At 36.9% G+C, this 17,494-nt stretch overlaps 1 protein-coding gene across 3 annotated transcripts in view; it reads left to right on the forward strand.

Moving 5' to 3' along the window:
• The first annotated feature begins 1,671 nt into the window (after nt 1-1,671).
• DAB1 (DAB adaptor protein 1) overlaps nt 1,672-17,494 on the forward strand; it is a 721,580-nt gene continuing 705,757 nt past the window's right edge. For all 3 annotated transcript variants that reach the window (XM_066594781.1, XM_066594782.1, XM_066594784.1), the window contains exon 1: nt 1,672-1,837. The gene's annotated coding sequence lies outside the window, so the exon portion shown is untranslated. The remainder of the gene's footprint in view (nt 1,838-17,494) is intronic.

The raw sequence follows: 17,494 nt of genomic DNA on the forward strand, positions 1-17,494 counted from the left end.
TATCATAGGATAGATGTACTATGCCTATAATCTTCCCAGGAGTGTACTCAACGACTTCCCAAAGTCTCATGGCGATCGGATGAATGGTGTAGTAGCGCAAAAAGGACAAACAGACAGACATACATTTATATATATATAGATTACAATGGCGTTTGTCCCGACAATCTACACCTTTGTGCCGTTCCTACAAAAATACCTCAAAATATATGAAAGTAGTCAAAATTCCGGCGCAACGACTTGTCAGTCAGCGCTGAAGGGTCGGACAGCAGACCTCTTGGCCATCTGTGTTGGAACAGCCTTGCGATTTGCTTCCACGACTCTAAGCAACAGTTGTTTTTCTTCTTTGTCATTAGTAAAAAGTCTGAACATTCATGATCTTTGAGCAAACCTCGTCTTAGACATAAGAACCTGAAACTGCCCCAAATAAAGGGTTGGTAAAAAGAGAAAAAAAAAATAGGGGCTTTCTTGCTTTGTAGCTGAAAGTTGAGTTTTTTGGGCCACACTGATGAGCATGAGCGCATTTTGGGCTCGTAAATACGCAGAAAAATATTTACACAACTGAAAATGGTTTATGTCCGCAAATCCTGCCCGCTCTGGCGTGTATTTGTGCACGCAAAAAGGGAAGTGCAAAATCGCTTTGATGTTGTGTATAAATACGCAGCGGATACAAAGGTCATAACCGACTGCCTTCATTCATCATTACTATACTATTATTTCTTGGTTCAGCAATAAACATGGTAAACTTTGGTTACTCCATCTGCTGAATCGTATCCTGAATCCTACGGCTCACCACTGCCCGCAGCATAGGGAAGCACTAATCAAGAAAGGGCCAGTGTCTATAAGGGTCGTTTCACACCTGCATCAAAGGGTTCTGCTTTCCTGCTCCATTTGGGGAATGAGAAAGAGGAATCCCTGCGGCCCAACGTCTCCGTCTGAGGATGGACGCAAACAGCGCCGAACGGACCCATTGACTATAATGCAGCGCTTTATTCTTCCAGCATTTTGTGCCAAATCTGCAATGGAACCTCCAACTGGAAGCCCCAGCGCAGATGTGAATGCACCCTAATAAACTGTCCATTTAATATTTATATTTCATATATAAATAACATAATAATAATAAACATAATAAACTGCTACAATAACTTTTCCCTGATGGTTTTAACCCACATGGCAGCACTTGGTAACTATGAGCGAGCATTACTCAGCAGCACTGCAAGTATTGATTGACAGATACATATTTCCTGAGCTGCTGCAGCAGAAGATGAGGTCTTTCCCTGACTCAAGAAAGTGTGCAGCAAAGGGTTAAAGAGCCCAGGCTGCTCACATCCCCTGATACAGTGAGAGCCTCTTATGCTGTATTATCTGGGCCAGCTGGATTTACTTGCCCTTAGTAAAAAAAAAAAAAAAAGGCTGCCAGCCTGCCCTTGTATCTGCTAGATGCCAAGACCCCTCCCCAGGGGATCACTCCTGCCTTTTGGCTGCACAGAGGAGAAGCATCTCCTTGGCAGGGGCCTCCTATTAGGAGGAATGCGGTAGTGATGTACAGTATAAGCTGTGAGAGATGTGGCCTGCAGAGCTCTCTGCCTCTGCTGCTGCTGCTGGTGCTGATGCTGCTGTGTGATTGAGGGGCTGCTGCTGATGCTGATGCTCTGCCTGCACTGGACCCAAACTGCTGAGGATTTTCTAACCAGGGGATGCCCAGCTATTGCACTTGGCTTTAAAGGACCTACTTGTATCAGGACAAGGGTGTAAAAAAAGCAGCCTGGAAATAAGAGAAGAAGGAGTCATTTAATGCAACAAGAGGATGAGAGTGTGATCACAGGGCAGCACATATAAGGTAGGGGAAAAGGTATTCCATCTGATTGCAGTCATGGACTAGTGGTGGGGGGAGGTGGATGTGTGGGGAAAATTGCATTTCATTCTGCAAAGCTTTTACTCGTGACTGAATTGAGGGAAAAAATGAGCAGGGTACTGTATATGTGTCTTACTATCCTGGGGTGTGATGATTTATGCATTGCTGTAGGATGAGCGTGAGTATCTCCCCCCTTGTAACTGAGGAGCAAAGATCCTAGAGTGGTCCTAAAATCAATCAGCAGAGCTCTGGAGAGCAGAGCAGCCCCTCTTATATGGAAGATGACATGTCACTAATTCAACGGCTTACTGCAAACTTTATCTTATTTCTCCTTATATCCCCTTCTGCACTGTGCACCCATATGTATCCCATGATGACCAAAGGCGAAGTCTGAATATTTCATCCTTCTAATGCATCATCTGTCTAAATATGTGACCAGAATAAGAGATGGAGCTAATTTGGCTTCAGACAGTGTAGTAGGATCTTCAGAATGTAGGTTCATTGCCTTATATCTATGGATTAGATATAGGAAATGGAAGAGTGACTTCAGGTTCTGTCATGTAGGGAACCTCCCTGGTCCACCATGGCCATCACTTTAGACTGTAGTAGAGATGGTGGCCAAGTTACTCCATCTGATGGCTGGAGTCCCTATAATGAACATGTAGGGTGTTAGTTCTGCAGGCAACGGATCAAGGAGCTTCAACAGTCGAGCATCAAGGAGCTCTCAGGGTGCAGAATTCTAGCTTCAGACTCTTTAGATTCGGCTCCATTGACAGCATGTAATTAAGTAGACAGTGTCCTCTGGAATAGGTTTGCATAGGGAGATGGATTTGCACTGGGCTATCTCCCTTCGCTTAATTGCTATCCTTGCTAGAAACAGTGATATATGTGCAGCAGGTTACACTGGATCATTACAGAAAGAAAGATGATTTATGTAGAAATACATGAGAGCTGCAGGATGTTCTCAGGTCTCCTTAACACCTGCAAAGCTGGGTCTGGTCTGCAGACACATGTCACCGAAAATGGTTCCAATTTGCAATTCCTTTTCAATCCATGGAGTCATGCCTTTTGTACAGAACGGGGAATAATCTGCTTTTTCCGTCATTTCATTGGTTTCTTCTTAAAGATGTCTCCTAAGACTGTCTTGCCTTCACGATTTGCATGGCTTGTCAGGCTCATTCTAGTGTCTTCCTCATGGTGGAGACCCAAGCAGCCTTCAAGCCTTTGCAGAAAAGACTTATTTTAACCAAGGGAAGGAAGCAGCAAGATGAGCTGGAATGGGCAGCAGCTCCAGAGCTCATAAGTTTTACCTCTGATCTTAAGATCTTTTCATTACTGGGCAGATGATCTTCACACCATGTTATTAAAACAGCCATATTAGAAGAGGTCCTCAGAGTCTGACCAGGACCTACAATCTTACAGCTTGTTCTAGGGGCTCCGGTGATCCCTGACTTGGGAGTAGTGTAATATCTATGGCTCTCATTTCTTTGCACCAACATCTTTCATTCTTGTGTTGCATCTGGCTTGATACAATGTAACATTTGTATAAAATGATGTTTTTTGGTTGTGTCATTCCTGATCTTGCAGTAATTGGAAAAAATAGCCCAGTCATTGCATTCTGAGGGTAAAGGGACTTGTTGCAGTTGTATGTTCTGGGTCATGTGTCCATTTTGGATGTGTCCCATGTACATGTTTTATGGATCTGGATAGTTTTGGGGGTTCTATTGATTTGATTTTTAGGGTGCTTAGCTGGGGACATTGAGCTTCTCTCTGCAGCTCACAGACAGAGCTTCTCTTTTGCTTGACTCTTCCACATAATCCAGTCATGGATATTTTCGGGGCTGGAGACTCTTGGATGCAGCAATAGTAAACTGGAATTGCATTTAGCTTTAGGGATTTCTCTATGGACATAATTCAAACAACCAAGAGGGCAGCAATGATCAAGAAATAGACTCCCAGCTAAGAAGATGATTCCAGATTCTTTCTATGAGGCTAACACTTGGGTGCTTCATATATCTGCTGCTTGCATTATAATGGAGCATCACATAGAAGGGACTGACAACCACTACTGTAGATCCCTTTCATGAAACTGGGTTTTGATAAGATATTGGAGGAGTTTATAATATCATGCAGTAGCTGAAGAGGGCACCATGCCTGAGACAAGTAAACGGGTGTACAAAGCCAGGAACTGATAGAGTGGTGTTATTAGTGGTGGGGTCACAATGCCAATTGATGAGTGAACTAGTCTACCTCGCCAAGTGATGGCATCAAATGATGTCTACATTGCCATGCTCAGAATGGCATCTGATAAGGGAGTTTTCCTGTGGCTAAAATGGCTATATGAGTAGTGGGCTAGTCTACAGTGAGATAGGAGAAGTGGACTAGTATACCAGAACATAGACTATGTGGGCTGATACAGATATATGCAATGAGTGGACTAGTATGCCCTGACATAGAAAAATAGTATTAAATGACATTGGATAAATGAACTAGTATACAACATGTAATAAATGAACTGGTATACAATGACATGGCATAAGTGGGATAGTATATAATGGCATAGGAAACATGGGCTAGTGCACAATTAGATGTGATATATTGACTGGTATATAATGACATGTAATATGTGTATTCGTTTACAATTACATAACATAAGTGGACTGGCATTCAGCATTTGATAAATGAAGTAATATACAATGGCATAGGAGAAGCCAAGTGGACTAATATAATGACATAGAATAAGTAGGTTAGTATATTGTCACATGGACATGGGATACATGGACTGCCATACAGTGATATGGGAAAAGTGGACTAGTATACAATTAGATGTGATAAGTCAAGGAGTATACAATGAAATGTAATATGTGGATTAGCATACAATGACATGGGGTAAGTGGACTAGTATATATTGATATGCAGTTAAACTAGTCTATAGTGATATAAGTGGACTAGTAGAATATAACTTGGGATAAGTCAAATAGTGCACAACAACATGACATAAGTGGACTAGTATACAGATATATGCAATTAATGAGATAGTCTACAGTGATATGGGATTAATGGACTAGTATACTGTATAATGACATGGAAAATATGGACTAGGTATAAGTGTACTAGTATATACAATGATATGTGATGAGTATAGTATGATAGGAAGTATATTACCATGAGGTAGACGGTGGAGTGTACAAGGTGAAGGCACTGGTATAGAATGTGATGTGATAAGGGAACTGATGGATAATGCTATATACTGTATGAACTGCTCTGTGACTCACCAGCCCATGCTACAGTATGTGAAAGGTAGGTAACGATACGGTGCCATGTAGTCAGAGGATGAATATACATTGCTATGTCATAAATGGAGGACTGTACAGTGTCATATATTGTAACAGTGTCACAAGAATGTCATGTCACTGGCACAGGTGAAGATCTGTAAATGGTCACATGACTAGTGGATAATTAATGCTATCTGATAAGTGAAGGCCTTGCTCATACCATGCTATAGCACACTGGAGCAAATACTTGCACACATAATTGTACTTTTGGGGACTTGGTTGTTGATTCTCAGAATACCCCAATCATTGTACAATATATTGTCTAAGATTAGGAGGGATCAACCAGCCCTCATTCATTTAGGCCACACCCTAATTTGCCAAGTCACTCCCATATTCTTACATGGCCCTGCCCCTTTTTGAGAACACACCCATTTCTTGTTGTGAATGGGAATTAAAATGGTTGAAACTCTGGTGTTCATTTATTTACAGGGGTTTTACAGTTCTGAACCATTGATAACTTATCCTACCTATTTAAAGGGTCTCTTAAAAGTTGATCACAAAGGGGAAATTATCAGTTTTTGGTGTACAAAAGTTGCAAAGTTGGACGTAAGCTGCGCTGGTGATAGAATTTTACAACTTTTTGACTATGCTGCTCCATGCCACTTTCCCAAAAAAAGTAGCGGGGCTTTTCAGGAAGGGCGTGGCTGCTAGAAACTGGTGTAAATCATACAGAGAAATCTATACCAGCTCCTAGCTAGCATGGATCTCTGTGTAGATGCATGGAGTTGCTGAAATGCGTCTAATATATGAAGAAGCGTAGGCTGGCGTTTGAAACACGAGTCTTATTAAATTGCCACCAAAGTTTCCGCCTGCTAGGACCCCCATCAATAAAGCTGTAGTTTGTGGGGAAACTTGGAATTAGGTGTTCAGTTTTCCTGCAGTGCCTCCACAGGAAAAATGAAGTATTACACAGTGTTCATTTACATCAATGGCTTGTGTGCACTGTAGGATGGGATGGGTCCTCCAAAGAGACACTACTTGTCCCTGCTCTCTACTCTGGCCAAGATATGAGGATCCTGGACCAAGAACTTCCCATCGATTAACTCAGCCTTTATTAAAAGGGCAAACTAACAAAGGGTATGCATTCCATATAGGATGCCAAGGGGGCAGGAGTATGTTACCCATTTCCATATACCTCATGGGAGTAAGCAGGGCTCCCTCTCAATATGGGCCTTCAATCTAAGGCTATGTGCACATCTCCACCAGGCACTCTGTTCAGATAGCTATGGCACAAAATGCTGAATGAAATAGCGCAGGAAAAATGCCGGACAACCTGATGGAAGTTGAATAGATCTCATTACAGTCAATGAGGTTTATCGTGTGCTATTAATTTCAATTGTGGATGGATCTGGAATTTCGTTTCCTGTTGCCAAGATGGAACAAAAAAAACAAAAAGCTGAATGCTGGTATGAGGACAGCGTAGGCAAAAAACTTCAGGGCAAAAAACCCCAATATGCTTTTGACCTTTTCTCCTTCATTAAATGTGTTGTTCCACTTCTAGCTATCAATGGGCTATCCACAGCATAAGTCATCAATAACAAATTGTTGGGGTGTAGCAACCTGGACCAACCCGGAACCTCAGGGATCAGCTGTTTCCCTGGGTTGGTGTCTTTGTGTACTGAGCTGTTATGCTGCAGGAAACAGACAGCTCTGTACATTGTGCAGTGGCCCTGGTTGGCATTGCAGGCTGTATCCCATTCCCTTTAATAGGACTCAGCCTGCAGTGCCAACCTAGGCCACTGAGCAATGTCTGAAGCTGTTGAGCAAAAATCTCAGTACTTAAAGACACCAGCCCAGCAAAACAGCTCATCCCTGGGAGTCTCAGGTGGTAGATCCCTGCCAATCTGCTATTAATGGCCTATCCTGAGGAAATGTCATCAATGGCTAGAAGTGGGACAGCCCCGATAAGCAGAGTCTCTAGATATAGGCCCTCAACACACCTATATACACAACAGAAGCCATATATTGCTGTGGCATACTGAGTACATAAAAACAGCTTTACAATTGACATGAAGTAGAGTTAATATGTAGCCATTCATCTACAGACATGACATTAGTATGTTATGGGGAGTATCTTATCTTACTACCAAATTAGCAGTAACACCACCTCTGCCCTAATTAATGAATCGAGTGGGGTACAATTATTCACATCCTGTCTGTTATGCCGTAACATAGGTCTCTAGAGAGGGGATTGAAAAAACACATTAGGAATCGCCATAAATCACTAAGCAACACGGCTCAGGAATGTGAAATTGACACCACAGCAAAATGGTAAATGGTCTCTGCAGCAAAGAATACCCTCAAAGCAGAACTGACTGAGAGTGGCAGCAGGGTGGGCGCCTCCTGTGCCATCATCACACAACTTCTAACATCTCCTGTACAAATATATCTGCTGCTGATCATGATAGCAGTGGAGGCAGCAACCGGAACTGGAGAACACCCCTGTACACTGCAAAGCTGCACAACATGGACCACAGCCTAGATTAATGCAGTCATGGGAGCCAATATCTCATCTGCTAGGATTCAATTTTTTCTCTACTATAGCAGTTAGTCTTGTACATAGGGGGCAGTATTATAGTAGTTATATTCTTGTACATAGGGGGCAGTATTATAGTAGTTATATTCTTGTACATAGGGGCAGTATTATAGTAGTTATATTCTTGTACATAGGGGGCAGTATTATAGTAGTTATATTCTTGTACATAGGGGGCAGTATTATAGTAGTTATATTCTTGTACATAGGGGCAGTGTTATAGTAGTTATATTCTTGTACATAGGGGCAGTATTATAGTAGTTATATTCTTGTACATAGGGGCAGTATTATAGTAGTTATATTCTTGTACATAGGGGCAGTATTACAGTAGTTATATTCTTGTACATAGGAGCAGTATTATAGTAGTTATATTCTTGTACATAGGAGGCAGTATTACAGTAGTTATATTCTTGTACATAGGGGGCAGTATTATAGTAGTTATATTCTTGTACATAGGGGGCAGTATTATAGTAGTTATATTCTTGTACATAGGGGCAGTATTATAGTAGTTATATTCTTGTACATAGGGGGCAGTATTATAGTAGTTATATTCTTGTACATAGGGGGCAGTATTATAGTAGTTATATTCTTGTACATAGGGGCAGTGTTATAGTAGTTATATTCTTGTACATAGGGGCAGTATTACAGTAGTTATATTCTTGTACATAGGAGCAGTATTATAGTAGTTATATTCTTGTACATAGGAGGCAGTATTACAGTAGTTATATTCTTGTACATAGGGGGCAGTATTATAGTAGTTATATTCTTGTACATAGAGGGCAGTAATATAGTAGTTATATTCTTGTACATAGGGGGCAGTATTACAGTAGTTATATTCTTGTACATAGGGGGCAGTATTATTGTAGTTATATTCTTGTACATAGGGGGCAGTATTATAGTAGTTATATTCTTGTACATAGGGGGCAGTATTATAGTAGTTATATTCTTGTACATAGGGGGCAGTATTATAGTAGTTATATTCTTGTACATAGGGGGCAGTATTACAGTAGTTATATTCTTGTACATAGGGGGCAGTATTATTGTAGTTATATTCTTGTACATAGGGGGCAGTATTATAGTAGTTATATTCTTGTACATAGGGGGCAGTATTATAGTAGTTATATTCTTGTACATAGGGGGAAGTATAATAGTAGTTATATTCTTGTACATAGGGGCAGTATTATAGTAGTTATATTCTTGTACATAGGGGCAGTATTATAGTAGTTATATTCTTGTACATAGGGGCAGTATTATAGTAGTTATATTCTTGTACATAGGGGCAGTATTATAGTAGTTATATTCTTGTACATAGGGGCAGTATTACAGTAGTTATATTCGTGTACATAGGAGCAGTATTATAGTAGTTATATTCTTGTACATAGGAGGCAGTATTACAGTAGTTATATTCTTGTACATTGGGGGCAGTATTATAGTAGTTATATTCTTGTACATGGAGGGCAGTATTATAGTAGTTATAGTCCTGTACATAGGGGGCATTATTATAGTAGTTATATTCTTGTACAAAGGAGGCAGTATTATAGTAGTTATATTCTTGTACATAGGGGGCAGTATTATAGTAGTTATATTCTTGTACATAGGAGGCACTATTATAGTAGTTATATACTTGTACATAGGAGGCAGTATTACAGTAGTTATATTCTTGTACATAGGGGGCAGTATTATAGTAGTTATATTCTTGCACATAGGGGGCAGTATTATAGTAGTTATATTCTTGTACATAGGGGGCAGTATTATAGTAGTTATATTCATGTATATAGGGGGCAGTGTTATACTAGTTATATTCTTGTACATAGGGGGCAGTATTATAGTAGTTATACTCTAGTACATAGGGAGCAGTATTATACTAGTTATATTCTTGTTCATAGGGGGCAGTATTATAGTAGTTATACTCTTGTGCATAGGGAGCAGTATTATACTAGTTATATTCTTGTACATAGGAGGCAGTATTATAGTAGTTATATATTTGTACATAGGGAGCAGTATTATAGTAGTTATATTCTTGTATATAGGGGGCAGTATTATAGTAGTTATATTCTTGTACATAGGGGCAGTATTATAGTAGTTATATTCTTGTATATAGGGGCAGTATTATAGTAGTTATATTCTTGTACATAGGGAGCAGTATTATAATAGTTATATTCTTGCACATAGGGGGCAGTATTACAGTAGTTATATTCTTGTACAAAGGGGGCTGTATTACAGTAGTTATATTATTGTACATAGAGCACAGTATTATAATAGATATATTCTTGTACATAGAGAGCAGTATTATAGAAGTTATATTCCTGTACATATGGGGACAGTATTATAGTAGTTATATTCTTGTACATAGGGGGCAGTATTATAGTAGTTATATTCTTGTACATGGGAGGCAGTATTATAGTAGTTATATTATTGTGTATAGGAGCTGCATTATAGTAGTTATATAGGGGTCAGTTATATAGCAGTTATATTCTTGTACATAGGAGGCAGTATTATAATAGTTATTTTCTTGTACATAGGGGACAGTATTATAGTAGTTATATTCTTGTACATAGGGGGCAGTGTTATGGAAGTTATATTCTTGTACATAGGGGGGAAGTATTATAGTAGTTATATTCTGGTACATAGGCTGCAGTATTATTGTAGTTATACTCTTGTACATAGGGGGCAGTATTACAGTAGCTATATTCTTGTACATAGAAGGCAGTATTACACTAGTTATATTCTTGTACATAGGAGCAGTATTATAGTAGTTATATCCTTGTACATAGGCTGCAGTATTAAAGTAGTTATTGTCTTCTACATAGGGGGCAGTATTATAGTAGTTATATTCTTGTACATGGGAGGCAGTATTGTAGTAGTTATATTATTGTGCTTAGGAGCTGCATTATAGTAGTTATATTACTGTACATAGGGGTCAGCTATATAGCAGTTATATTCTTGTGCATAGGGGGCAGTATTATAATAGTTATTTTCTTGTACATAGGGGACAGTAATATAGTAGTTATATTCTTGTACATAGGGGGGCAGTATTATTGTAGTTATACTCTTGTACATAGGGGGCAGTATTACAGTAGCTATATTCTTGTACATAGGGGGCAGTGTTACACTAGTTATATTCTTGTACATAGGAGCAGTATTATAGTAGTTATATTCTTGTACATAGGCTGCAGTATTAAAGTAGTTATATTCTTGTACATGGGGAGCAGTATTATAGTAGTTATACTCTTGCACATAGGGGGCAGTATTATAGTAGTTATATTCCTGTACATAGGCGTAGTATTAAAATAGTTCAGTTATAATACTCTTCAGTATTATAGTAGAAATATTCTTGTCCACAGGGGAGTAGTATTATAGTAGTTATATTCTTGTACATAGAGCACAGTATTATAGTAGTTATATTTTTGTACATAGGATGCAGTATTATAGTAGTTATACTCTTGTACACAGGGGGCAGTATTATAGTAGTTATATTGTTGTACATAGTAGGCAGTATTATAGTAGATATTCTTGTACATAGGAGCAGTATTATAGTAGTTATATTCTTGTACATAGGATCAGTGTTATAGTAGTTATATTCTTGTACATAGCAGCAGTATTATAGTAGTTATATTCTTGTACATAGGGGGCAGTATTATAGTAGTTATATTCTGGTACATAGGGGGCAGTATTATAGTAGTTATATTCTTGTACATAGGAGCAGTATTATAGCAGTTATATTCTTGTACATAGGGGACAGTGTTACAGTAGTTATATTCTTGTACATAGGAGGCAGTATTATAGTAGTTATATTCTTGTACATAGGGGGCAGTATTATAGTAGTTATATTCCTGTACATAGGAGTAGTATTAAAATAGTTCAGTTATAATACTCTTCAGTATTATAGTAGAAATATTCTTGTACACAGGGGAGTAGTATTATAGTAGTTATATTCTTGTACATAGAGCACAGTATTATAGTAGTTATATTTTTGTACATAGGATGCAGTATTATAGCAGTTATACTCTTGTACACAGGGGGCAATATTATACTAGTTATATTCTTGTACATAGGGGGCGGTATTATAGTAGTTATATTCTTTTGCATAGGGGGCAGTATTATAGTAATTATATTCTTGTATATAGGGGGCAGTATTATAGTCGTTATATAATTGTACATAGGGGCCAGTTATATAGTAGTTATATTCTTGTGCATAGGGCACAGTATTAAAATAGTTATATTCTTGTACATAGGAGGCAGTATTACAGTTGTTATATTCTTTTACATAGGGGGCAGTATTAAAGTTGTTATATTCTTGTACATAGGGGGCAGTATTATACTAGTTACATTCTGGTACATAGGGGACAGTATTATAGTAGCTATATTCTTGTACATAAGGGGCAGTATTACACTAGTTATATTCTTGTACATAAGAGGCAGTATTATAGTAGTTATATTCTTGTACATAGGAGGCAGTATTATAGTAGTTATATTCTTGTACATAGGGGGCAGTATTATAGTAGTTATATTCTTGTACATAGGGAGCAGTATTACAGTAGTTATATTCTTGTACATAGGGGCAGTATTATAGTAGTTATACTCTTTTACAGAGGGGGCAGTATTATAGTAGTTATATTCCTGTATATAGAAGTAGTATTAAAATAGTTCAGTTATAATATTCTTCAGAATTATAGTAGAAATATTCTTGTACACAGGGGAGTAGTATTATAGTAGTTATATTCTTGTACATAGGGGGCAGTATTATAGTAGTTATATTCTTGTACACAGGGAGCAGTGTTATAGTAGTTATATTCTTGTACATAGAGGGCAGTATTATAGTAGTTATATTCTTGTACATAGGGGCAGTTTTATAGTAGTTATATTCTTGCACATAGGGGTCAGTATTATGGCAGTTATATTCTTGTACATAGGCTGCAATATTATATTAGTTATACTCTTGTACATAGGGGGCAGTATTATAGTAGTTATACTCTTCTACATAGAGGGCAGTATTATATTAGTTATATGCTTGAACATAGGGGGCAGTACTATAACAGTTATATTCTTGTACATAGGGGGCAGTATTACAGTCGTTATATTCCTGTACAAAGGGGGCTGTATTATAGTAGTTATATTATTGTACATAGAGCACAGTATTATAATAGATATATTCTTGTACATAGGGAGCAGTATTATAGAAGTTATATTCCTGTACATATGGGGACAGTATTATAGTAGTTATATTCTTGTACATAGGCTGCAGTATTATAGTAGTTATACTCTTGTACATAGGGGGCAGTATTATAGTAGTTATATTCTTGTACATGGGAGGCATTATTATAGTAGTTATATTATTGTGCATAGGAGCTGCATTATAGTAGTTATATTCTTGTACATAGGGGGCAGTATAATAATAGTTATTTTCTTGTATATAGGGGGCAATATTATAGTAGTTATATTCTGGTACATAGGCTGCAGTATTATAGTAGTTATACTCTTGTACATAGGGGGCAGTATTATAGTAGCTATAGTCTTGTCCATAGGGGGCAGTATTACACTAGTTATATTCTTGCACATAGGAGCAGTATTATAGTAGTTATATTCTTGTACATAGGAGCAGTATTATAGTAGTTATACTCTTGAACATTGGCTGCAGTATTAAAGTAGTTATATTCCTGTACATAGGGGGCAGTATTATAGTAGTTATATACTTGTAAATAGGGGTCGGTATTATAGTAGTTATACTCTTCTACATGGAGGGCAATATTATACTAATTACATTCTTATACATAGGGGGCAGTATTATAATAATTATATTCTTGTACATAATAGGCAGTGTTATAGTAGTTATATTCTTGTACATAGGGGGCAGTATTATAGTAGTTATATTATTTACATAGGGCACAGTATTATAATAGATATATTCTTGTACATAGGGAGCAGTATTATAGTAGTTATACTCTTGTACATAGGGGGACAATATTAAAGTAGTTATATTCTTGTACATAGGATGCAGTATTATAGTATTTATACTCTTCTACAGAGGGCGCAGTATTATAGTTGTTATACTCTTGTACATAGACGGCAGTATTATACTAGTTATATTCTTGTGCATAGTGGGCAGTATTACACTAGTTATATTCTTGTAAATAGGAGCAGTATTATAGTACTTATATTCTTGTACATAGGCTGCAGTATGATAGTAGTAATATTTTTGTACATAGGGAGCAGTATTATAGTAGTTAATTTCTTTAACGTAGGGGTCAGTATTATAGCAGTTATATTCTTATACATAGGCTGCTGTATTAAATTAGTTATTCTCTTGTACATAGGGGGCAGTATTATAGTAGTTATACTCTTCTACACAGAGGGCAGTATTATACTAGTTATATTCTTGTACATGGGGGGCAGTAATATAATACTTATATTCTTGGACATAGGGGGCAGTATTATAGTAGTTATATTTTTGTACATAGGGGGCAGTATTACAGTAGTTATAGTATTGCACATAGGGCACAATGTTATAATAGATATATTCTTGTACATAGGGAGCAGTATTATAGAAGTTATATTCTTGTACATAGGGGGACAGTATTGTAGTAGTTATATTCTTGTATATAGGCTGCAGTATTATACTAGTTATACTCTTGTACATAGGGGGTAGGATTATAGTAGTTATATTCTGGTACATAGGGGGCAGTATTATAGTAGCTATATTATGGTGCATAGGAGCAGTATAATAGTAGTTATATTCTTTACATAGGGAGCAGTATTATAGTAGTCATATTCTTGTACATAGGGGGCAGTATTATAGCAGTTATACTCTTGTACAGAGGGGGCAGTATTTTATTAGTTATACTCTTCTACAGAGGGGGCAGTATTATAGTACTTATACTCTTCTACATAGACGGCAGTATTATACTAGTTATATTCTTGTGCATAGTGGGCAGTATTACACTAGTTATATTCTTGTACATAGGAGCAGTATTATAGTAGTAATATTCTTGTACCTAGGGGGCAGTATTATAGTAGTAATATTCTTGTACCTAGGGGGCAGTATTATACTAGTTATATTCTTGTGCATAGTGGGCAGTATTATACTAGTTATATTCTTGTACATAGGGAGCAGTATTATAGTAGTTATATTCTTGTACATAGGGGGCAGTATTATAGTAGTTATATTCTTGTACATACGGGGCAGTATTATAGTAATTATATTCTTGTACATAGGCTGCAGTATTATAGTAGTTATATTCTTGTACATAGGGGGCAGTATTATAGTAGCTATATTATGGTGCATAGGAGCAGTATAATAGTAGTTATATTCTTGTACATAGGGAGCAGTATTATAGTAGTCATATTCTTGTACATAGGGGGCAGTATTATAGTAGTTATACTCTTGTACAGAGGGGGCAGTATTATAGTAGTTATACTCTTCTACAGAGGGGGCAGTATTATAGTACTTATACTCTTCTACATAGACGGCAGTATTATACTAGTTATATTCTTGTGCATAGTGGGCAGTATTACACTAGTCATATTGTTGTACATAGGAGCAATATTATAGTAGTAATATACTTGTACATAGTGGGCAGTATTATACTAGTTATATTCTTGTGCATAGTGGGCAGTATTACACTAGTTATATTCTTGTACATAGGAGCAGTATTATAGTAATTATATTCTTGTACATAGGCTGCAGTTTTATAGTAGTTATATTCTTGTACATAGGGAGCAGTAGTATAGTAGTTATTTTCTTGTACGTAGGGGTCAGTATTATAGCAGTTATATTCTTGTACATAGGCTGCTGTATTAAATTAGTTATTCTCTTGTTCATAGGGGGCAGTATTATACTAGTTATATTCTTGTACATTGGGGGCAGTATTATAATAGTTATATTTTTGTACATAGGGGCAGTATTACAGTAGTTGTAGTATTGCACATAGGGCACAGTATTATAATACATATATTCTTGTACATAGGGAGCAGTTTTATAGTAGTCATATTCTTGTACATAGGGGTCAGTATTATAGCAGTTATATTCTTGTACATAGGATGCAGTATTATAGTAGTTATATTCTTGTACATAGGGGGCAGTATTATAGTAGTTATATTCTTGTACATAGGGGGCAGTATTATAGTAGTTATATTCTTGTACATAGGGGGCAGTATTATAGTAGTTATATTCTTGTACATAGGAGCAGTATTATATTAGTTATATTATTGTACATAGGGGGCAGTATTATAGTAGTTATACTCTTCTACATAGAGGGCGGTATTATACTAATTATATTCTTGTACATAGGGGGCAGTATTATAGTATGTATATTCTTGTGCATAGGGGCAGTATTATAGTTGTTATATTCTTGTACATAGGAGACAGTATTATAGTAATTATATTCCTGTACATAGGGGGTAGTGTAATAGTAGTTATATTCTTGTGCATAGGGGGCAGTATTAAAATACTTATATTCTTGTACATAGGAGGCAGTATTATACTATTTCTATTCTTGTACATAGGGGGTAGTATTATAGTAGTTATATTCTTGTACATAGGAGTAGTATTATAGTAGCTTTATTCTTGTACATAGGGGGACAGTATTATCGTAGTTATATTCTTGTACATAGGAGGCAGTATTATATTCGTTATATTCTTGTACATATGGGCCAGTAATATAGTAGTTATATTCTTGTACATAGGGGGTAGTGTAATAGTAGTTATATTCTTGTGCCTAGGGGGCAGTATTAAATAGTTATATTCTTGTACATAGGAGGCAGTATTATACTAGTTCTTTTCTTGTAGATAGGGGGCAGTATTATAGTAGTTCTATTCTTGTACAAAGGAGTAGTATTATACTAGTTTTATTCTTGTACATAGGGGGACAGTATTATAGTAGTTATATTCTTGTACATAGGCTGCAGTATTATAGTGGTTATATTCTTGTACATAGGGGGCAGTATTAGAGTAGTTATATTCTTGTACGTAGGGGGCAGTATTATAATAGTTATATTCTTGTACATAGGGGTAGTATTATGGTAGTTATATTCTTGTACATAGGGGCAGTATTATAGTAGTTATATTCTTGTACATAGGGGGCAGTATTATAGTAGTTATATTCTTGTACATAGGGGCGGTATTATAGTAGTTATATTCTTGTACATAGGGGGCAGTATTATAGTAGTTATATTCTTGTATATAGGGGACAGTATTATTGTAGTTATATTCTTGGACATAGGGGGCAGTATTATAGTAGTTATATTTCTGTACATAGGAGCTGTAATATAGTAGTTATATACTTGTACATAGGGGACAGAATAATAGTAGTGATATTTTTGTACAATTGGGACAGTATTATAGTAGTTATATTCTTGTACATAGGGGACAGAATATTAATAGTGATATTTTTGTACAATTGGGACAGCATTATAGTAGTTATATTCTTGTATATAGGGAGCAGTATTATAGTAGTTATATTCTTGTACATAGGGGGCAGTATTATAGTAGTTATATGTTTGTACATAGGGGGCAGTATTATAGTAGTTATATTCTTGTACATAGGGGGCAGTATTATAGTAGTTATATGTTTGTACATAGGGGGCAGTATTATAGTAGTTATATTCTTGTATAGAGGAGCAGTATTAGAGTAGTTATATTCTTGTACATAGGGGGCAGTATTATAGCAGTTATAGACTTGTACATAGGAGGCAGTACTATTGTAGTTATAGTCTTGTACATTTGAGGCAGTATTATAGTAGTGATATTCTTGTACATAGGGCAGTACTATAGTAGTT

The sequence above is a fragment of the Eleutherodactylus coqui genome, chromosome 3 (assembly GCF_035609145.1).
Source record: "Eleutherodactylus coqui strain aEleCoq1 chromosome 3, aEleCoq1.hap1, whole genome shotgun sequence".
Lineage (NCBI taxonomy): Eukaryota > Metazoa > Chordata > Amphibia > Anura > Eleutherodactylidae > Eleutherodactylus > Eleutherodactylus coqui.